The 23,286-nt window shown below is 37.6% G+C and overlaps 1 protein-coding gene across 3 annotated transcripts in view; it reads left to right on the forward strand.

Annotated features, from left to right (window-relative positions):
- Positions 1-23,286, forward strand: part of MOB3B (MOB kinase activator 3B) — a 235,524-nt gene that overhangs the window by 55,877 nt on the left and 156,361 nt on the right. The window contains exon 1 of one of the 3 annotated variants that reach the window (XM_027839744.1): positions 22,360-22,662. The exons of the other annotated variants lie outside the window; for them this stretch is intronic. The gene's annotated coding sequence lies outside the window, so the exon portion shown is untranslated. Of the gene's footprint in view, positions 1-22,359; positions 22,663-23,286 lie in introns of those variants that run through there. 3 annotated transcript variants of the gene reach the window in all.

Below are 23,286 nucleotides of genomic sequence, written 5' to 3' on the forward strand. Positions count from 1 at the left end.
CATTGAGACTGCAGTTAATGATGGGATCACCAGCCTTGATGTCTCTAGCCAGTTAGTTGATTAGGCAGACAGTGACTGAAGACATTCTAGCGTGAAGATGATCTAATATCTTTGTTTTCTCACTAAGTCACCCCACTGACTTTGCATACTTGGGCTTAGAGCCCAAAGGACTTATGCTATACTTTGAGGGCATAATTGCAGTATAAAATTTGGGTTTTAAAGTCAGACAATGAAAATAGGTAGTGAATGCACAGGGAGCTCTATACTTACAATGGCAGGGTGAACAAGACCAGTAAAGTGCCTAGTAGGATACCAGTAGCTCCACAAACTTGCATGCATTACATGTATTTTTTTTTCCTTTCCTGTGCATATCTGTGAATATGTGTGGTATTGCCAATGCCAGATTGAAAGTGAGGTTGCTAATAAAATCACACAAATGCTTGAAGTCACTAAAGTTAAACATGCAAATGTTGAGGATTGACTATACTGATATTTTCTATGTGTCATATTACCCATAGGCACCAACCCAAAGGTTCACAAGTTGGTGGAAGCAAAGCTGTTAGTAAACAAAAGTTAATTTGGCTTTTACTCATGGAAGCCCTGTTAAATTTAGAGAGTCCCAGGGGAACAAAACAGATAGCTGTTTTCATCCCCTTGCAGTCTGGGCCTTGGTGTTCCTGCAGCTAGGGAAGTTGGTGAAGGACTGGGGAAGTATATGATATTCTCAAACTAAAAGTGTCTGCTGGATTTTTATGCAAGAATGACATGTTAATGAAATGGCAGAGTTTACTTTTTTGTATTGGATCCTAGATATTTTTCCTCCCTACCGGCCCCCATGACTCATCACAGCTCACCATTATGATTGTCAATCAGCTGGAACAAGCACTAGCAGCGTTTTATTATCATCAGACAGACTAGAGATTTGTTGGTGTGGGGTGAGAGATGTTTCAGGTATGTAGCAATAGCTTTTAGTTTTTAGAATTCTCTACACTCATAGACCCTCAGAATTATAAGGGACTTCAGAGATCATCTATTCTGACACAACATTTCTGACTCATATTGAGCTGGCAATTGACTAGAAACCCTCAGGTTCCTTTATATCTGAATTAGTCTGAAGACCAGAGAAAACCATGTAATAAGGATAGAACCCATATAAGGAAAAAAGTCTAAGGAAAAAGAGGTACTTGCTGCAAACTGGGGGAAAAAATATTCTATCTGTGTAGGTTGTGAAAGTGCTTTTTATTCTCTATGTTTTTGTGCTTCTTGTTCAAATAAAGTTATTTAGAGAGACTTGATAGCTTCCCTGTAATGAGTAAAATCAGAAGAAAGAATATTAGTGAATTTTGACTGAATCCTACCCTTGGGAGAGTTCCTGAGGCCAATTTGGAAATAATCTTCCAAATCGATTGTTTCTTTCAGTGCCTCAAGAAATACAAGGGGAAAAAAAACCAACCTTGGGATCTGAAAAACATTTGAAGAAATGAGAGAAACACGTATGTGTTTGGGGCTGCCAGGCTTTGATTTTGCATGGGAATGACAAACACCATTCCATAGTGATTGATCTCTACACTGGGCCTAAATCTATAAAACTGAAGTATTCACTGCCTGAGGGAAAAAAAAAAACAAAAACAAAAACCAGTAACTCTCTTGTTGCTGTTTCCCAGAGAAGAAACTCACTAATCATATTAGAAAGGCTTTTCTATTTGCCTTATGCCAAGTTTTACAGGTACTATTAAATAGCTTTATTATTTGAGAACATTGTTATTATTAAAAATCATCATCACTGGCAGCAAACCAAGAAAGATGTCCATTAAGATCCCAGTGTTCAAAGCAGAAACATCTGTCTGAAGACACAATGGATTGTTAGGGGACTCCAGTGGTTGGAGGCTCCTGTAGACAATTCATCTTAGCCCTGGAATGTTATAGATGTTTATAGCTGCTAAAAATCAGATCAAGAAATTCAGCTGGGATTGGTGGGCCGGGTAGCTGAGGAGTTTGTAGATAAGACACACTTCTTGCTTTAGCCTGAGTAAAATAAGGATTGATTTAGACGAGTCTTGAATGAAAAGCAGCTTTTCTTGGCTTCTGCTGCTAAATACCACTAACACCCTTCCCTGCCCCCTCCCCCCATGCCACTATGCTTAGTAACAAATAATTGATGGTGGATATTTGTTTGATGTTCAGAAGAAGGACAGCTGCACTATTTGAAGAAAGAAAACAAAGTTTTGGGAAGATGATGCTCTAGAATTGTTGTTTTTTAATAAGTCAATTTCATGCAGCCCTTCCAAGCAGCTGTTTTGTAAGAAGTGCTGGCTATATGTGTCCACAAAATTCCTATTGAAGTCACTGAGTTATAACTATACTCCTACAGCCTTTAATATTAAAAGGATTTTTAAAAGATTTAGTTTTTATGTACATATGTAATTTCTTTTTTTTTTAAATCTATCTCAATTATAGGCTAAAGGGTTGCTGGTCTTGAATTCTGGGCAAAAATTAGTGATTAGTTCTGCGGTGTCTGTATAGTTCTACCACTGTACCCCTTTGACTATTATGGAAAGAACATTTTTTGCTTGGGAATTAAGAGACTGATGTTCAAGTACCAGCACTGCTGCTTGCCGTCTCTGTCACCCTAGACAGGTCACTTTAGCCCAGTATCCTCAATTTCCTCATCTATAAACTAGGTACAATTGTAACTTGTACCATATGCTTCATGGGGTTTTGGTGAGATTTTCTTTGGTACAAACCTATAATTTCATTAGTGTAGGCAACTCATGAATAAACCCCCTTTTACCAATACTGCAACTTCTATTCTGTCACCTGGGGGCACTGAGAAGTTAAATGATTTGCTTGTGATTATACTGCTTATATGAGTCAGAATCTGTTCTTGAATTCAGAGTTTCCTGACCTGAGGTTAGCAATCTGCCCACTATTTGCTGCTTCTAAGGATTGCTGTGAGGAAAGCCTGTTTTGAACTTAAAAGTGCTATTCAACCTTAAGGGATTATCTCATCTGAGGAATCATTCTGATTTTAAAAAAAAATCAACTCTGTCAGCAAACATTCCAGTATAGTACTACCTGTGTGATCATGGGAAAGAATCCTTGAGTTTTAATTTCTCATCCACAAAATGGAGATAATACGAATTGGAGATAATAATACTAATTAGTACTATAGTAATAGTACTAATAATACCACCTCCCAAGGATGTTGTGAAGATAATATATATTAAGAGCAAAACTTGAAAAACCACATAAATATCATATATCATTATTGATATCTCATTATTTTGATCTTGTTCTGTGGAATTCAGGTAAAAATGGTCTTAAGACAAGTCATTGTACTACCATCCTATCTTACTACTTTTATGTTTAATGTTCTGTGATCAGAGATAAAATGGCCTTTTTCTAGCTGTATGTGTAATTCATTGGTCTGTTCTTTCTCACTCTTGATGATGAAAATATTTAAATATGTAAATTTTCCCCTAGTGATTACTTTCATTGCACCCTACTAGTTTGATATGTTATCTCATTGTTATAATTTTCTTTGATGAAAATGTTTATTTGTTCTGTAATTTGTTCTTTGACCTTTTCATTCTTTAGGATTATGTTATGTAGTCTCCATTTAAGTTTGGCCTCTTTCTTCAGTCAATCAATAAACATTTATTAAGTACTTAATATGTGCCAGGAACTGTGCTAAGCCCTGAGGATACAAAAAGAGGCAAAAGACTGGCCCTGCCCTCAAGGAGCTTACAGTCTAATGGAGGAGTAAACATGCAAATTAATATATATATATATATAAAAGCAAGCTGCATAGGAGATAAATAGGAAATGATTAACAGAGGGAAGGCACTAGAATTAAAAGGAATTGGGAAAAGTTTCCAGTAAAAGGTGAGATTTTAGTTGGTACTTAAAGGAAGCCAGAGAGGTCAGAAAGTAGAGTGGAGGAGAGAGTGTTTCAGGCATGGGGCATCCAGAAATGTCTGGAGCCGAGAGATGGAGTGTCTTATTCATGAAACAGCCAGGAGGCCAGTGTCACTGCATGGGAGAGTATGCATCAGAAATAAGGTGTAAGAAGACTGGAAATATAAGAGGGGACTAGGTTATGAAGGCCTTTGAATGCCAAGCGAAACATTTAGTATTTGATCATGGACGCAATAGGGAGCCACTGGAACTCAAACTATTCTGCAAATGCATTTAATAAATATGTATGTATATTTGCGTTCTGGTCAACAAAGAATGGGTCTAATATTTCTGCCTCTTTTTAATTTGTTTATGAGGTTTTTATACATCAACGAAGGGTAATTTTTGGAAAGGAGCCAGTTGTAGCTAAGAAATACATATATTCCTTCTAGTTCCCATTTAGTGATTGTCAGAGATCTAACATAGCTAACTTTTCAAAATTCTATTCAGATCATTAACCTCTTTCTTATTTATGTTTTGATTAGATTTATTTAGGTCTGACATTGAAATACTGTACTATTACTGTTTTGCTTCCTGTAGTTTTATTAGCTTTTCCTTTAAGTATTTAGATGCTATGTGATTCAGTGTGTGTTTTTTATGTATTGCTATTTTATCCATTCATTCCTAATGTAGTCTCCATGTTTATCTTCTTAAACCGTGACTTTTTTACTTGTCATGATTGCCACTTCTACTTTTTTTGCATTCATTAGAGAAATAATAATTTTTGCTTTACTCCTCCATTTTAGCTTCATTTGCATCCTTATATTTCGGTCAATTTCTTTTAAACAACATATTGTTGGATTCTGCTTCCTAAATGAGTTAATGCCATTCACATTCATTGTAGATTACTATTTTTTCCCCTCCATTTTGTCCTCTTGCAATTTTTTTTTCACTTTTTTTTGGCTCCTTATCCTTCTCTTTACAAAGAAAAATAAGGTAGGGAAAGAAATGGAATGGGATCATCAGTAGTCATATATCTATAATTGAATTCAATCTATAATTGAAGTACTCTAATTCTACTCTGTTGTTTCTCTTCTCTTCAACCAGCACAAACCAAAACCACTAATTCTTATGCCCTCTTCCTCTCCTTTATTCCTTCCCTTTTATAAAGCCCTCTGTAGTTGAAGTTTGTCATGTATCTATTCCCTCCTCAACTCTACCTTCTCTCTTTAACCCCACATTCATCTTTCCCTATCTCCTATGGGGTGCTTGTTCAGGCCTCCTTTGTCAGGTTTAGGTTAGAGTAATGTACATGAAATATATTCCCTCCAGACTGATTTCCATGTTTGTATACTTTTCTGGTACATCCCAATTATGAGCAATAGTAAATTCTTTCCACTCCTTTCTCATTTCTCTCCTAGTATATATTCTTTTTTTTTCCTCTGTCAAAACCAACAAAACAGAACAAGGATATCTCAAGGTCTAGAGTTTGTCTTTCTTTACTCCTTCTGTGACCCATATAGAAAGTAGGATTGTAAAGGGGCACTTGTCTTTTTTTCTTCCTTATTAGAAGAATCTTCATTTAGCCTCTTCTACTCTTAATCTTTATTTAGCCCCTTCCACAAACTGCTAAAATGTATTACCTTTCTAGTTTTATTTTTACTGTGATATTTGTTATGTGAGCCCATAGACTCAAAAAGAGATTTAAAAATCTCCAATTTTTAAGTATGCCCGTCTTTTCTTCAGAGTCTTTTGAGATTTTGTCATTATTTTCTCATCTGTATCATCATAAATAGAACTTCTAGATTTAGGGATAAATAAACATTTTCAGTGACTTCAAGTTCTTCAGATTTTCCTTCATATTTAAGTAACTCCTCAATTTTTGCTGTTTTCATTAAATCTAGGTTTAGAGATGGTTGTTTCTTACCATCAATCTGCAGTGATCTTATCATCAATCTTGAAGATGCGAGTATTGTTGATGAAAAACAGAATTAAGCCTTTGCCTAAACTATTTTCAATTTTGTTATGTTCCTGTGTTATGATACATAATGAAAATACTCTTGTCTTCAGTCCATTTTATATAAACATATGGTTTTTCTGCTTTAGTGGCAAGTGCCATCAACACCAAACCATTTTCAGCAAATGTGTATTGGTGTTTCCTATATATTCAGTTTCATCTTGGCTTCTTGTAGTACAGAACATGAAGGAATACCATCTGCTTCTCTGCCTTCCGTGTCAGTTTTATAATCATGGATATTCCAAGTAGGGCTAACTTGAAATCTTGTGCTAACTAAATTTAAAACGCAAACAAACAAAAACCACTATTGGGAACAGTTGGGAACGTCACCATGACCAGGGTGCTAACATGATCAGTGTTTTCGCTAGAGACCAATTCACTAGCATTTCAGGGTTCCTTCTAGGAGCTAGGTCTTCACAACTATCATGATGAATCTATTCTACTGTATACTTTGTGAGGTATAGATTAAAATTTTTTTATTTTGTTTTCTTGATATTCCTATAATTTATAAATGAGTTAGCAGGGTCCAATAATCTATGATTAATTAATAGTATAATCTTTGGGTTAGGAGAAGACTTTGGGGAGATGTAGTTCAATTTTTACTGAATATGATGCCCCTATCCCAGGAAATGACCATTTGGCCTTTGTTTGAAGGGATGAAAAGGATAAACTTCATATCAGCTGGCACTGTGAATTGCTCTAATTGTTGAGAAGTTTCCCCTTATTTTAAGTCTAAATCTTCCTCTCCACCACTTCCACTCACTACTTTTAGTTTTGCCCTTGGAGGCCAAGATGAGCCAAATCCTGTTCCATCTGACAGTCCTTCCTTCAGATACTTGTGGTATCAGCTTTTATTTTTAAATCGTGTACCTATTTTGACTTTATTTTGATATGTGGAAGATTTTGGTCTATACATAGTCTCTGCCATACTATTTTCCAGTTTTCCCAGCAGTTTTTGTCAGATAGTGAGTTCTTATCCCAGAAGCTGGGGTCTTTGGGTTTATCAAACAGTAGATTACTATAGTCATTGACTGCTGTGTCTTGTGTACCTAACCTGTTTCACTGATCCACCACTCTATTTCTTGCCCAGTACCAAGTAGTTTTGATGATTGCTGCTTGATAATACAATTTAAGATCTGGTATGGCTAGGCCACCTTGCCTAGCATTTCTTTTCATTAATTTCCTTGATATTCTGGATCTTTTGTTCTTCCAGATGAATATTGTTATTATGTTTTCTAGCTCTATAAAATATTTTTTGGGTAGTTTGATTGGCATGGCACTAAGTAAATTAATTTAGGTAGAATTGTCATTTTTATTATATTAGCTCAGCCACTGATGTTTTTCCAGTTGTTTAGATCACACACTTTATTTGTGTGAGAACTGTTTTGTAATTGTGCTCATGTAGTTTCTGGGTTTGTTTCGGCAGGTAGACTCCTAAATACTTTATAATGTCTACAGTAACTTCAAGTGGAATTTCTCTTTCTATGTCTTGCTGTTGGCTTTGTTGGTAATATATCTTCCTTCAGATACTTGAAGGCAACCCAACATACCTCCGATTTTCTCCAGGGAAGGGGACAGAACTGAATCTCCCAAAGCACTGTTAATCCTCCCACAACCCAGCTCAGAGATGGAGCTTGCCCTTTGGGTAAGCCCTTTCTCCTCCTGTCTATTCTCTCTCCTTTTTCCATTCTGGGAAGGGGCAGGGAGTGCTTTGTTTTAGGCACCTGTGCTGACTACAATAGTCTCATTCTTGCTAGGAGGGAAAAGAAAAAGTCCCTAATCCATTCTATAGTTCAGCCTATGACTGATTTATCCAAATTCTTGAATTAGTAATGAACTAAAATCACAGCTTGTCATTCCCCTGGTTAAGAGATCCTCTAACAATTGGCCAGAGTCTGGGATCTAAACTAGAAAAGAATCTTCCTAGCCACTTACAGTTTGTGAAACCATGTAGCCAAAGTCTTCCATATTTACATTCTTTAAAACCACAGATATTTTATGTGAAGAGAAATACCTTCAGAATAAAAGAACAACTTAGTGACAACATAAGAAAAGAACAAGTTGTAAACAAATGTCTAATAACATGTTAGTTTGCAGAGGGTTGGGGGAAGGGAAGGGGTTTTGGAGAAACACCTTTGTAGAGTTTTATTCCATTTCTCAGATATAGAAACTTCCCAGGAAAACAGTAAAGCAGGAGGCTGAGGCAGAGTGCCACCAGCCTCAACCCTTAAACCACAGTCTTGGTCACTATAGACATTCTGTGACTCTAGTTGAATTGCCATGGGTCTCAGTCCTTCTTTCTCTATTAGAACATTCTCTTTCCTGACTAGTTTGACCTCCCCTTAGGGTTGTGTAATCCTGCCCTGCTATACCACCTGTAAGATCATACCTTGCCTAGGAAGATGAGCAAAACTACAAGCTCCCAGGGTTCTTAGCAAAGACCCAAACTCCTTACTCCTGTGGGGACTAAGGTCCTATCTCAACAAATTATGTTTAAGAATAGCACAATGTCAGTCATCCATCTGCCAGGTTTCAGCTCTACAGAACAAGATGCCCTTCCCAGAATAAGCTCATCACTTCTTAACTCACTACCATTTTGCTAACTCAAGCCTTGATTGACACTACCTTCCTCAGCCTCCTCTCTCCTCTGATTGGAGGGCTGAAAGGTGTGGTACCAAACTTGTCCCAATGCTTTTCTTTATAGAGGTCCTGATTTCAACTCCATGGAACAAGATGCCCCATGCTGGGTACCCCCTGGTGTCCCCTCCTCCCTCCCACCTTGCTTTCCTGCTTTTGTTTATATATTGTCTCCCCCTGTTAGATTGTATGCTCTTCGAGGGCAGGGACCATATTTCTTTTTATTAATATTATCCCTAGTACTTAGTACAGTGTCTGGCACATAGTAGATGTTTAATAAATATTTATTGGATTGGATTGGTTCTGATTATCTTGAATTCTGATAGAGTGACTTAGCTTCTATTTAAAGGTCAACAAATTAGAAAAGACGAATGGTATGGTTATGGTAATCTGTGGAGTCAAATCATATGAGATTAGGAAATTTCTTTCCATGCCTGCTTCAACAGAATAGAAGTCAATTTGGTAGAGAATGATGTGACAGTGAATTGTGAGGAAAATGGCAGAGAGCTGTTGGTGGATCAGTCACATAGAAAGAGTTGGTGGTCCTGACAAATTAATTTATCATGCCACCTGCAGGTTCTAACACACGTCCCAAAGCTTAATTAAAAAGAATCTGTTTGGAGGCAATTGGGGTTAAGTGACTTGTTCAGGGTCACATAGCTAATAAATGTCTGAGGCTGGATTTGAATTCATGTCCTCCTGACTCCACGGCCAGTGCTCTAACTACTGCGCCACCAAGCTGCCTCCCAAAAGTTAATTTAAGGTGTATGTGGGGGGAGTAGTGTTGACTGAAGGTTCAACAAAAGCCACATGATTTAGTGCAAAGAATCTTTGGTTTAGACTCAAGATTGGGTTTACATAAAAGCTCAGCTCTCTCTCTCTCTCTCTCTCTCTCTCTCTCTCTCTCTCTCTCTCTGTCTTTCTCTCTCTCCCTCTCTGTAATCTTCTTGGAAAAGTCATTTAACTTCATTGAACCTCAGTTTCCTCATCTGTAAAATGGGGATAAGAATATCTACTTCATAGGTAATAGTGTCCGCTTCACAGATAATAATACCTACTTCATAGGATTATTATGCTTTATATACTTTAATAAAGTCCTATTCAAATATGAAGGATTATTATAGACTCTAAAGAGAATCATGATGGGGTCAATAAGTTGAATAGTGAATTTTTGAGTTAGAAGAACTGGCTTTGCTTTTCTGCTGTCACTTACTAGGCATATGATTGTGAGTAAGGCATAACATCTTTGAGTCTTAATTTCCTCACCAACAAAATGGTGATAATAATATTTTTTTGCTACCAGCTTCACTGAGGTGTTTTTTTTTGACTAGAAAGCGTTTTGTAAACCATAAAATTGTTACTATTAAGATGTGTTATTATTAAATAGAAAGAACAGTTTTATTTAATAGTTGAATAGGGCCTAGGCATTCAGCAGACTTCATAAGGAAATCTTATAGAAGCAGAAGTGATGGATACAGATGTTGTTTTGAATTGTTAGTGACCACTTTGGTTCATTTACTTTATGTTTGGATTATTCAGTATTTTTCCAGCCCATAATGGTAGGTCTTTTCAGCCAAATGATAAGGTTGGACAGGGTGGAAATTATAGGGTGTGGAATCATCATGACGTTTAGGTAGAAACCCTCTATTGTGCGTGGGCTTCAAGGATGTGTGTGTGTGTGTGTGTGTGTGTGTGTGTGTGTGTGTGTGTGTGTTAGAAGGTTTTGAAACAGTTGAAACCAAACTTTTTTCCTTATGGTGCAGTTGTGAACTTGTTTTCATTGTTAATCAGGCCAGCAACACATCACTGATCAGCCTTTGAGATACTTCCAGACTTTGTGGAAGGGTCAGTACGGGACAAGGTTGTATATATCCTCTGGAAATCCTAGTATATTTAGCTCTTATCAGAGCTGTAGAGAAGCAGCTGTCAGTGACCCACTCTGATAATTACTGCCTCAGAAAAAGATCAGGTTTCAGTTCCAACAAAGTGAGCCTAAACTCTGAATTCTAAAATGAAGCTTGATGAGAATATTTGCTTGCAGTTCCCCTTTCATCTGAAAGTGAGAGACTGTGGAACATTCAAAATATAACTTTTGTTGTAAGTATCTTTGCCCCAGAGGTCTATGGAACAGAAAATAGTAGAGTGCCGAACTATCTGTCTCAATGATGGAAATGCTACCAGACTTTTAACATGCAGGTAGGCACATGTTGTCATTATCCTGGTGATTGTTAAGGGCAGGCTGACCTAGGTCATTTAAAAAAGTCAGAGCTTTAGGTTGGCTATCATCTTGGTTCATGTTTGTTTAACTAGGTTTACAGTAAAGTAGAAAACAGAGTTAATGTTTCAGAGAAGAGTTAAAAAGGCAGTGGGGAAATGGAAAATTACTAATGGAATTCCTTTTTTATAAACTATGAAACTCTAAATCTCTAATATGTATATAGACTCTTTTTTTAAAGGAAGTATATGTTAAATACTTTAAGAGGGGTAGGGGGCAGAGTGGAAATAGTTCTGGATTTGGAATCAGAGAGACCCTAGTTAAAATTCTGTTTTAGACACATGATGATGACACATTGACACACAATGACACATTAATGATGCTAGAAAAGCCGCTTGACCTTCCTCAGACTGTTTAGAATCTACCTCTAGTGTTGTTGTGAGGATCAAATGGGATAACATATATAACATATATAAAGAGTTTTGTAAAGCTTAAAGAGCTATATAAATATAAATATCAACTACTACTAGTAGTAGTTATGATGATGATGTTGTTATATTTAGAACAGAAGTCCCAAGTATATCTTGGTTGTTTATGTCATTTTCCAGACTGCCTTCTGCTCTATTTTATATATTTATTTTTTTTATATATTTATGTATTTTCAAATTGCTCATTGGTGCTATTTTTCTTTCTTTCTTTTCTCCTTTTTTTGTATTATAACAACCCCCTGCTCCCACTTTTAACCCTAACTCTTTATCTGCAACATAATAACCATCTTTTGTAAAGTCAAGCAAAAGATATTTATGCCTGAAAATGCATATTTTACTTTGTACCCACAGTCTATCACTTCTTTACCAAGGGGTTTGGTGGTAGTGATGGCGTGCTTTATAATTAGTCTCCTGGAGTTTTGATTGGTTGTTACATTGATCAGCATTCTTAGGTCTTTCAAAGTAATTTTCCTTAACAGTGTTTTAGTTAATGAATTAATTGTTCTTCTAGTTCTTCTTACTTCACTGGTATCATTTCAAACAAATGCTCCTGGGTTTCTCTGAGTCTGTACCCTTTGTGATTTCTTATGGCAGAATATTCCATCAACATTCATATATTGTAATTTGTTCAGCCTTTCTCCAGTTGATGAATATCCCCATTACTTCCAGGTCTTTGCTACAGCAAATATATAAATGTAAATATATTTGTACTTAAGAGCCTTTTTCTTCTATCTTTGATCTCTTTGGGATACATGCCTAGTGGTAACATGGCTGGACCAAAGATATATAAAGTTTAGTGACTTTTTGATTGTATTTCCATATTGCTTTTCAGAATGGTTGAATCAATTTATAGTTCCGTTAGCAATGTATTAGTGAACCCATTTTACAAATCCCCTCCAACAATTGTCATTTCCCTTTTTTTGTTATTATTCCTTATCTAATATGTGAGGTAGTATTTATAGTTATTTTAATTTGAATTTCTCTACTTATTAGTAATTTTGAGCATTTTTTTCATATGGGTATTGATAGATTACATTTCTTCTCTTGAGAACTTTCTGTTCATATCTTTTGGTCATTTATTGAAGAACAGCTTTTGTTCTCAAATATGTATTAATGTGTGTGTGTGTGTGTGCGTGTATGTGTGTAAAATCTGTCTTTAATCCAGTCCATTTTTTTTTTTTTTTAGTTTTCACTGACATTCCTCCATATCTGCAACTCTCTGCCTTCTCATCTCTACCTCCTAGCTTCCCTGGCTTTCTTCACTTTTAAACTAAAATCCCATCTTCTGCAAGAAGCCTTTCCCAAAGCCTCTTAATTTTGATACCTTCCCTCTTTTAATTATTTCCTTTAAAAAAAAAACTCTATATATGTAGCTTGTTTGTACAGTTGTTTGCATATACATTGCAGATACCATGCCTTTATGATCCATTGCTTCTACGTCTTGAGTACCTCATCAGATTCACTGTGAAGCTCCATTTCCTATACATACTCCAGATAGCTTCAAGTAATGATTCACCTGTCTTCAGGGGATTGAATTTGGCCAAGGAATAAGGTATTCATTTGTTTCTTTGATTAGTTCCATTCCAAACAGTACCCGATATGTTATTAGGCCTAAAGAATGTTGCTACATCTCCATGTCATCACCTGTATGACTAGATTCCCATCTGAGGATGTTGGATAACCATCACAAGTCTCACAAAAGACTGGAGAGTGCCATATGCCTTTTAATTCATGGGGTGTCTATACTTTGGATTCAGGAGCTGTCATAGCTCCCACTGAAACTATTGTGAGTGATTCCTTTAATGACTTACTGTCTATGGCTAGTATCTCCAGGTGTAAGGATTCCCTCAAACTTTCCTCTACTGCATCAGTAACTACATACTGAGGGGCTCTCACTTGGTATGAGTCGCTGTATGGTGTGTGACCACATTGTACTGTGTATGTTTTTGTAGATATAGATATTGTGACTTTAGCCCCTTGACTCTACTTGTGAGTGCAATGGAATAAGTTTTCCATTATTGGTGTCCCAGCATGATCTTTTCCTTATCTCTCCTTCCTACCCTCATGCATTTGGTTAGATTGTGCTCATTTTTCAGAATAGTCCATGGCCTGGGTTCAAAACCTGCCTCAGACATTTATTAGTTCTGTGACCCTGGTTAAGTTACTTGACCTCTGTATATCTCAGTTTCTTCATCTGTAAAAGGAGGTTAGTAATAGAAGCTACTTCTCAGGGTGTTATGAGGATACAAATTAGATGATATTTGTAAAACTGTTGCATACTTTAAAGTACTATATAAATCCTAGCCATTGTTATTAATCCTACCAAGGAGAAAGCATGTATTTTTTTCAATTCCCTAGAAAAATAGAAACAGAAATCTTAATGGCTTTGCCAATCAAAGCTGAAGTAAATACCATTTTTCACTTACCACCTTCTCAAGGTGTTGAGATATATATGTATGAATTGCATTTGATTTGGAGTTGGAAGAGACCTCAAAGTCCAACCCTTTCATTTTATAGGTGAAGAAACCGAGGCCCAAGAGGTCAAGTGACTTCTCTGGGGTTACATGATAAATAGGGAGAGTCAGTATTTGAATTCAAGACTCTGACCTCAAATTTAGGACTTCTTTTACTGCACCATGCTGCCTCTCAAGCAAGTAGTCTATGATTTCATGGGTCCTTCGTTCACTGACACAGATCCCAGTTCTTTGCTTTAATAAATGGTCTTCATGAGATGTTATCACTGGTGAATTAATCATTCAGGCTTACCCTGATGAAGAGTCTTTGAACTTAGCTGGGGATGTCCTCAGATGTATGTGGAACTCAACACTAGGCCCATATAACCTATGGTGTATCTATTTCTTATAGTATTAAAGTCTAGCATGACTATGAAAAACTTTGAAAAGTAGTGAAATTATTTAAGATTTTCACAGTGGACATGCTGTTTGTGTGTTAGAGAAATAAATATAGAGGCATTGAGAGTTATTCACACACTCCTTTGTGCCAATGTTCCTAAATTCTTTAGAAGGTTGGGAAAATTTCCAAGGCCTTGATTGTTTTACAGAAGTCAGAGTAGGGAGGAAGAATGACAGTGGCATAGAAAAAATAGCTCTCTAAAGAATACAATTTGAAGGAAAACAATTTGCATCTTTTTTTTTTTTTTTAGTTGTTAGATAACTGCCTCCAAAGCTAGGAAGACCTATGTTCATGTCCTGCATCTGGTTAATACTGGCTGTGTGACCCTTGGGTAAATGACTTACCCTTTCAGTGCTCTAGGAAATCTCTATAAGACTACAAGTTTCAGAGAACGTGCTGGCCTACATCGGTAGAGGGAGTTCCCTATGCCAGTGAAATCACAGGTCCATTCAATCAATCAGCAGTCATTTATTAAGCACTATTATATGCCAGACATTGTCCTAGGTGCTTGGGACACTAGTATGGAGAGTGAAACCAATCCTACTAATAAGGATAGAGTAACTATTTCCATGAGTGTTAGTTTTGAAACTATGAGAATATTTTTGAAGTCTTCTTCTATTTTTAACATTTATGGTCAAAGCTACAAATATTGGTTACTGATATATGTACATATGTGGTATTTATCAAGATTAAGTAGTTAAAATGTAGATCCCTTGACTCAGAAGGGTGTTTTGGCAGAACCTTAGACAGCCACAATCTTTTCCAGCCCTTGTCGTAAAACAATAAGGGAACATAGGCATCCAAACCAATAGGAACATGGAGATCAAGTTTTAAGGATGGTAATGGGAGCAACTTCCCAAACCACACACATGGCCTTGTGGGAGTCATGTCTTGTTAGTTGTGGAAGGAAGTGCCAGGTCACCAGGGCTAGACAACAGAGAGCATTTGCTATAGCTTCTAATACACAGCTTGGTTTGTTACTTTTGACAGCAGAGTATTCATTACAGTGGAGAGCCAAAATAAAGAAAAAAAAATGACTCTAGTGATACAGGAACAGAGTATTGCTTAGTAATCTCAGAGCCATGTTTTAAAGAGCAGTAATAGTCTGGAGGAGAGCTTCGGGACTGTGGACCACCTCATTTAACTTTAAAATAGCCATTTGTGTACTTAAGACTTTAGCATTGAAAGGGATCTTAGAAATCCTAGTCCAACCCACTCATTTTGCAGAAGCCCAGAATCATGATGGGACTTACCTAAAATAACATAGTTAGTAAATGGCATATTTGAGATTCATACTTAAGTTCCCCGACTTTAAATCTAATACATTTTCTATTATACCAGAGTACATCTTCCAAGCATTCTGGGGGAGGGAGTAAACCTTGATAGCAAGAATTTTACTTTGAGAATTTCTTAGAGAAGATTGAACCCATTTAAACCATTTGTGTTACTCATTGAAAAAGAGAACAAGGTTTAAATTGGGTAATAGTTTAGAGACCATCTAGTTCAGTTGCCTCATTTTGCTCTCTGGCCCCTCGATTTGACTCTACTGAGACATTCTTGCTGCTTAAAACTCTACTCCTCCTCCTTTTGAATTCCTACTGCCATCTCCATCAGTTTCCACCTCAGCCAATAGGAAAGCACAATCTCAAGGTGGTTAAGCCAGTGTTGTCGTTCACTCATTTTCAGTCATGTCTCCTCTTCAGAGATACTGGAGTGGTTTGCCATTTCCTTCTCCAGCTTATTTTATAGATGAGGAACTGCAGCAAACGGGTTTAAGTGACTTGCGCAGGGTCACCCAGCTAGGAAGTGTCTGAGGCCAGATTTGAACTCAAGAAGATGAATCTTCCTATCTCCAGGTACAGCACTCTCCACTGTGCCACCTAGCTGCCCTCAATGATAAGAATAGCTAGCATTTATATAACACATGATATGTGTCAGACACTGTGCTAAGTGCTTTACAAATATTTTCTCATTTGGTCTTCACAACAACTTTGGAAGTTAGGTGCTATTATTAACACTATTTTACAGTTGAGGTAACTGAGGAAGACAGGTTAAGTGACTTGCCAAGGGTAGTAAGTGTCTCAGTCCATATTTGAACTCACATCTTCTTGCTCTCTTAGAGCTTATAGTCTAGAAGAGAAGATAAGACATACACGCATATTAAGTTCCATGTTAATGGTACAACTGAATGCTACTGGAATACAAAGTAGAGAGCTCTCATTCTCATCAGGGAATGAATACAATATAGAGATGATGGTATGTGGTCTGAACATTGAAGGATGAATAGCATTTCAATAGATAAGGATGGTAAGACAGCTTTTTAAGACAAATCATGAGAAAAGTGATGAAGACAGGAAATGAAAATGTAGGGGAGCTTGGGAAATAGTGGGAGATTAAGACTAGAAAAAGAAAAGAGGGCCAAATTGGGAAGGGCTTTGATTACCAGGCTACTAATTACCTATGATTCTTCAATATTCTCATATGATCATTCTCTGTCTCTCTCTATCAGCCTCTGTCTCTGTCTCTCTTTACCTCCTACCTCAGCTCCATATCCCTGCCTCTCTTGCTTTCAGAGCCAGCAGAGGAGATTAGGAAAATCAGGGAGGAAGAAGAAGGGAATAATTTTCAATTATTCTCTCATTCAGAATAGAAATTATATCTTTTTTTCAGACTTTACTTAGTTCCTGTATTACATGGTTTTGTATGTAATAGTTATTGTATGATTAGTAATCTTATGAATGTGTTAAGATAATAATATTCTTTGATAGTGGTGATCACAGAAATAACTGTTTAGGAATCCTTTAATTAGTAATATTAAATGAAGCACAAAGCAGACATATATGCTCATCAGAGGTGTTTGCTGTTGACATGGAGAATATCTTATGAGGAGCAGAAATGGAAGCTAGGTAGCTCAGTGGATAGAGTGCTGGGCCTGGATTCAGGAAGATATGAGTTCAGATCTGGCCTTAGACACTTAACTAACTGTGTGACCCTGGGCAAGTCACACAACTTGCTGTTTGCCTCAGTTTCCTCATTTGCAAAAAAAGCTGGAAAAGGAAATGGCAAACTACTCCAGTAGTCTCTGCCAAGAAAACCCTAAATGGGGTTACAATGAGTTGGGCACAACTAAGACGAATGAACAATAAACTACAAAAGGAATAGAAGATAGATTCCATCTAGATAGTAAGGTTCCCCCATCTGCTGTTGTTTGTTGATGATAGAATAACAACCTAAAACACAGTGAAAAGATGACTCTCGCTCCCTTCGGATTACAGACAGACTGATGATGGTTGGTTGCCTCAGGTCACGTGACAGGAGAGAGTGCACATTGGTAACCCACCCACCAAGTTACATGATGGGGTTCTGGGAGTCAAGATGGTGGAGTAAGCAGTAAGTCATTCTCACACTTCCTTATTGACTTTGAAAAACCTAGAAAATACTATCCCAGGAAAAATCCTGGAACAGTGGAGCCAGCAGAAAGATAGGGTACAGCAGTTTTTTAGCTCATGAGGCTAGGGGGGTTAACAGGAAAAGTCCCTCTTGCTGTGGCTGATGGGGACCAGTATAGGATAGGAGGCGCTCAGGAAGCCAGCAGCAAGCCCCACCTCAGCAAACCAGCGGCAGATCCTGAGCCCCAGAGAGGTAGAGCACATGCCTTGGCTCATGCCTTGGCACAACCAGGGTGACTGGCAGACACCAGCACAGAGAGCCACCAATTGTGTGGAGGATAGGCATCTACCAGCCTACCTGTGCTCTAGTGCAGCCCTGGTGAGGAAGTGACCTCCAGCATCAGACCACCTCCCCCACCCCACTCTGCAAGCTTCAGTGTAACCCTGGGGAAAGGCAGAAAAACCCCACCTGGCCTTAGCACCCACCAGCCACCACCACCATCTCCTGCTCAGTACCAGGTAAGCTACAGCCTCTGCAGCTGCCAGAACCTGAGGCCCCAGAACACAACAGGCCCCTAGACCCCAGCACAACAAGTGTGGGACAGTGTCCCCTGTGCCCCAGAAGCAGAGATTAACTTTAAAAGCCAGGAAAAAGGCAACCACCATGAACAAAAAGCAACACAGAACAAAGACCATAGATTCTTACTATGGGGACAGGGAAGATCAAAACACAAATTCAGAAGAGGACATCATTGTCAATATACCCACATCAGAAACTCAAAGGGGAATATGACCTGGTCTCAAGCCCAAGAAGCCTTCTTGGAAAAGCTCAAGAAGGATTTTAAAGTCAAATAAGAGAGGAAGAAGAAAAGTTGCAAGAGAGAGTCAATAGCTTGGAAAAGAAAGAACAAAAAATTGACTGTAGAAACAATTAGCCAAATGGAAAAAAAGTACACTGAAGAAAACAACTCCTTTAAAAACAGAATTTGCCAAATGGAAAAGGAGGTGCAAAAGCTAACTGAAGAAAACAATTTGTTAAAAATTAGGATTGGTCAAGTGGAAGCTAATGACTCTATGAGACATCAATAATCAGTAAAACAATATCAAAAGAATGAAAAAATTGAAAAAAATGTAAAATGCCTCACTGGAAAAACAACTGACCTGGAAAATAGACCCAGGAGAGCCAACTTAAGAATTATTGGTCTACCTGAAAGCCATGATGAAAAAAAGAGCCTGAACTGCGTCTTCTAAGAAATCAAGGAAAACTGCCATGGGGCAGCTAGGTGGCGCAGTGGATAGTGCACCGGCTTTGGAGTCAGGAAGAGCTAAGTTCAAATCCGGCCTCAGACACTTGACACTAGCTGTGTGACCCTAGGCAAGTCACTTAACCCAATCGCTTCACAAAAAAGAAGAAAAGAAAAGAAAACCCACTGTGAGGTCCTAGAACCAGAGGCTAAAGTAGTCATTGAAATAATCCACCCATCACCTCCTAAAAGAGATCCCAAATTGAAAACGCCAAGGAATATTATAGCCAAGTTCCAGAATTATCAGGTCAAGGAGGAAATACTGAAAGCAGCCTGAAAGAAACAATTCAAATATCGTGGATCCACAGTCAGGATTATAGCTTCTACATTAAAGATCATACGGCTAGAACATGATATTCTGTAAGGCAAAGGAGCTTGGATTACTACCAAGGATCAACTACTCAGCAAAATTGAGCATAATCTTTCAGGCAAGGAGATGGATATTCAATGAAATAGAAGACTTCCAGACCTTCCTAATGAAAAGACCAGAACTCAATGGCAAATTTGATCTTCAAATGTGGGACTCAAGAGAGGCATAAAAAGGTAAACAGGAAAGAAATAAAATTATTCAATAAGGGCAAACTGTTTACATCCCTACATAGGAAGATGATACTTGTAACTCTGGAGAACTGTATCTTTATTAAGACTTTTAGAAAGGATATACAGTCAGAGAGTATGGGTATAAATTGACTTTGATGTGATGATAAAAAACCTAATTGAGGGGTGAAAAGGGATTATAATGGGAGAAGAGGAAAGGAGGAGGCAGAAAAGGGTAAATTACATCACATGAAAAGGCACAAGACACATTACAGTAGAGGGAAAGAAGGGAGGGAGATAAGCATTGTTTGAACCTTACTCTCATCAGGATTTGGCTCAAGGAGGGAATACTCAGGTATAGAAATCTAATTTGCCTATAGGCAGTAGGTGGGGAAAGTGAAAAAAAAAGGGAGGGGGTGGTTAGAAGGGAGGGTAAAAGTGGTAAGGGAAAAGGGAAAGAAAAGGGAGAGGGCTGATAGAAGGGAGGGAAGATTGAGGGAGGCAGTGGTCAAAAGCAAGTTACATGACAGGCACAATAGTGACTAGTGGAAGGTGGGTTAAGCAGGACAGGCAAAGCACTCTTTACTTCTTTACTTTCTTTTATATCCTCTACGTTTTTTATGGGCTTCCTGAAATCCTTTGGCAGGCTGCAAGTGGCCTGCAGGCCATGTGTTGAACAGGCCAGCACTATGTATGTAATGCTTTCTGCATCCTCCAAGAAAGGTATGGTTCAAAAAAGAGATCATATAATAAGCAACCACAGATGGACAACTCAAGTGCTTCACTGATACTCACCTTGTTAAAGAGCAAGGACAGTAGATCTTCTTGGAAGGATGGAGAAGAGTTTCACAGGATAAAGCATAAATGGGTTTTGATCTCTGCTGCTGGAAAGAGTGTTCACATTGAAGAAACCCATTATCTAATGAAAAATTAAAGAATATTGTGATTTTAAAAAATGTAATTGTGTGTGTGTGTGTGTATATATATATATATACACACATGTTTGTGTATTATGTATTACATAATTGTGCATGTCTGTATACTCCCATTAGAATAAGAAGCTCCATTATATCACAGACTTGACTTCATAGTGTAGTATAGTCCTCAGTAACAATAGGTGCTTAATAAATGGCCTTGGAATGAATTAATGGAAGAGATTAGAGTCAATAGAACTTGGCTTAAATGTCCTTGGGCTAGCCTAACCCTATGCCTAGTCTGGGAGGGAATGTGGTAGAATGGATTGAGCGCTGAATTTGGAGTCAGAAGACTTGAGTTCAAGTCTCAGTTTACAATTGTAACTCTTCATTCTTCCTCATTCTTCATATCCAATCAGTTGTTGAGTCTACTCCAAAACACTTCTGATATTTTTTTCACATCCCTCTACATATATGACCACCATCCTAGATCAGAATCTCATCACGTTTAGGTGCTAGAATGATCTGTTACAATTCCTGACACATAATAGGTGCTTAACAAATATTTGTTGTTGAATCAGTGTTATTTATTACCTTTATCAAAATCTGTCAAGATTTTTTTTTCCACTCTTTGGGCCTCAGTTTCCCCATTTTTAAAGATGGAGTTGGACTACATAAGTTCCAGCTCTGCATATTTGATCCCTTGAAAAAAACTTTCTTTTATTTAGGAGCTATTGAAGGGCAGCAGAAGTGGCAGGTTCCTGGTAGGAGGGGCAAGGACAAGGAATTACTTGTTACCAATTGGTTGCTGTGAGGGAATACCAAGAGGACTATGAAATCATTGCTTTATTACTTATTCAACCCTCTTCAGATGTACAGTACAGTATTTTTTATGTGGATATACTCTTAGAGCACATATGAGGATAAGCCCAGTGTATTTTAGGTTTCTTAAAACCTAAGAGATTTGCATAATCATCACTTTACACAGTTATCATTGTTTGACTGTTCTATACCCATACTCCTTGTGACTTCTTTTCTTTAACATGTCTGAGAACATATTAGCAGACCATTGAATTTCAGGTCAATAGACGACCATATCTAGTTAATTAAATATTCTGCTTGTTCTTTCAAAATTCCTTCATCATTCATTCAAATTGTGTATATCAATCAGGAAGAATTTAGGAACTGCTAACCAGCATATGTACTAGAGACAAAAATGAAATAATTCCTTTCTTCTGAGAGTTTATGTTATATCAAGGGGAATGATCTGTCTCTCTCAGTCTCTGTTTCTGTCTCTCTCTCATATTTATGAAGTAATAATAATGTAATAATAATAGCTAGTATTTATATAGCACTTTAAGTTTTGCTAAGTAATTTACAAATATTAAATCTTGAGAGGTAGGTGCTGTTATTATCTCCATTTTACAGATGAGGAAACAGGCAAATACACTTGCTTAGGGTCACACAGCTGTTAAGTGTCTGAGGCTGGTTTTAAAATCAGGTCTTCTTGCTTCTAGGTCCAGCTCTCTGTCTCCCAGCTGGCTTTATGGAAGACATCTCATGTAGGAAGCAGCATTTGATATGAACTATGAGGAAACTTTGTATTTGAAGAGCTGGAAGTGAGAATGAGTACACTCCAGATTTAAGGATGGCAACTGAGCGAAGGCAAAGAGACCCATTTGTAAGGAATAGCAAATTGGCCAGTTTTGACTGGACCCATAGAGTGTATGAAGGGGAGTAATAGAAGATGGAAAGATAGCCTGGCACTAGTTCAGGAAGAGCTTTAAATGCTAAACAGAAGAGTTTGTATTTTGTCCTAGAAGTAATTGAGAACCATTGGAACTTATTGAGCAGGAAAGTGACATGGTTAGACGAATGCTTTGATCACATCAAAGGTAGGGGGGAGATTTAATCAGGGATACCAATTAGGAGGCCATTCCAGGTGAGATATAATTATAAGGGTTAGATTATATAGATCTAGGATTCATCTACATAGCAATGATAATTAATTAAAGCCACAGGAGCTCATGAAGTCACCTAGTGAGAAATTGTAGAAAGAAATGGGGACCCAGGAGAGACCCTGGGGATAAACCCACAGTTAAAGGGTATGACATAGGTTATAATCCCACAAGAGACTAAGACTTGATCTGTCAAGAGAGAGCACCATCATGAAACCCTAGAGAGAATATTCAGGAGAAGATGCTCAACATTGTCAAATGCTCCAGAGAACCTGTAATTCACATTTCAATAGGTTAACTGGATGGTTAAGCCATATAGGTTTTTCGGTTGTTCAAGGTCTGGAGAAGTAGACTATAACAAGAAGACCCTGTCATCTTGAAGAATAATATGGGGTAAGTGTTCTCCCATCTATTTTTACCTTTTCCCAATTTGATCCCAACACTTGTCTGAAATGAGGTGATGTTAGTAAGGGTGGCAATTAATTAGTCAACTCTCTTCTGGTGGCCATATAACTTGGGCTGGGCTACTGAAGTTATTTGTTTGGCCCTAATTTTCTATGAAGCCAATTGTTGATGCATAAAAATAATGATAGCTAGCATTTATATTGTTACTTTAATGTTTGTAAAGTATTTTACGAATATTTTTAAAGTAGAGGATTTGGAGTCAGGAATCTCAGAATTCAAATCCAGCCTCAGACACTAACTGACTAACCCTGGGCAAATTACTTAACATCTGCCTGTCTCAGGTTCATCTTCTGTAAAATGGAGATTATAAGAACATCTTTGTCCAAGGGTTATTATAAGGATTAAATGAGATAGTATTTGAGAAGCACTGTACAAACCTTAAAGTGCTACGTAAATGCTAGCTATTGTTATTAAATTTTGCAGATCTTGATTGTTTTCCTCTTTTTTTCTTTTGAATAGGTAGCATTGATTTTTAGGCTACAGCAACACCAGGTATCAATGGGAAAAAGAAAATAATAATTCTCTTTGCTAGTGTTGCTTAGTTACTTTGTC

The sequence above is a fragment of the Vombatus ursinus genome, unplaced genomic scaffold, assembly GCF_900497805.2.
Source record: "Vombatus ursinus unplaced genomic scaffold, bare-nosed wombat genome assembly UNPS02014832.1, whole genome shotgun sequence".
Lineage (NCBI taxonomy): Eukaryota > Metazoa > Chordata > Mammalia > Diprotodontia > Vombatidae > Vombatus > Vombatus ursinus.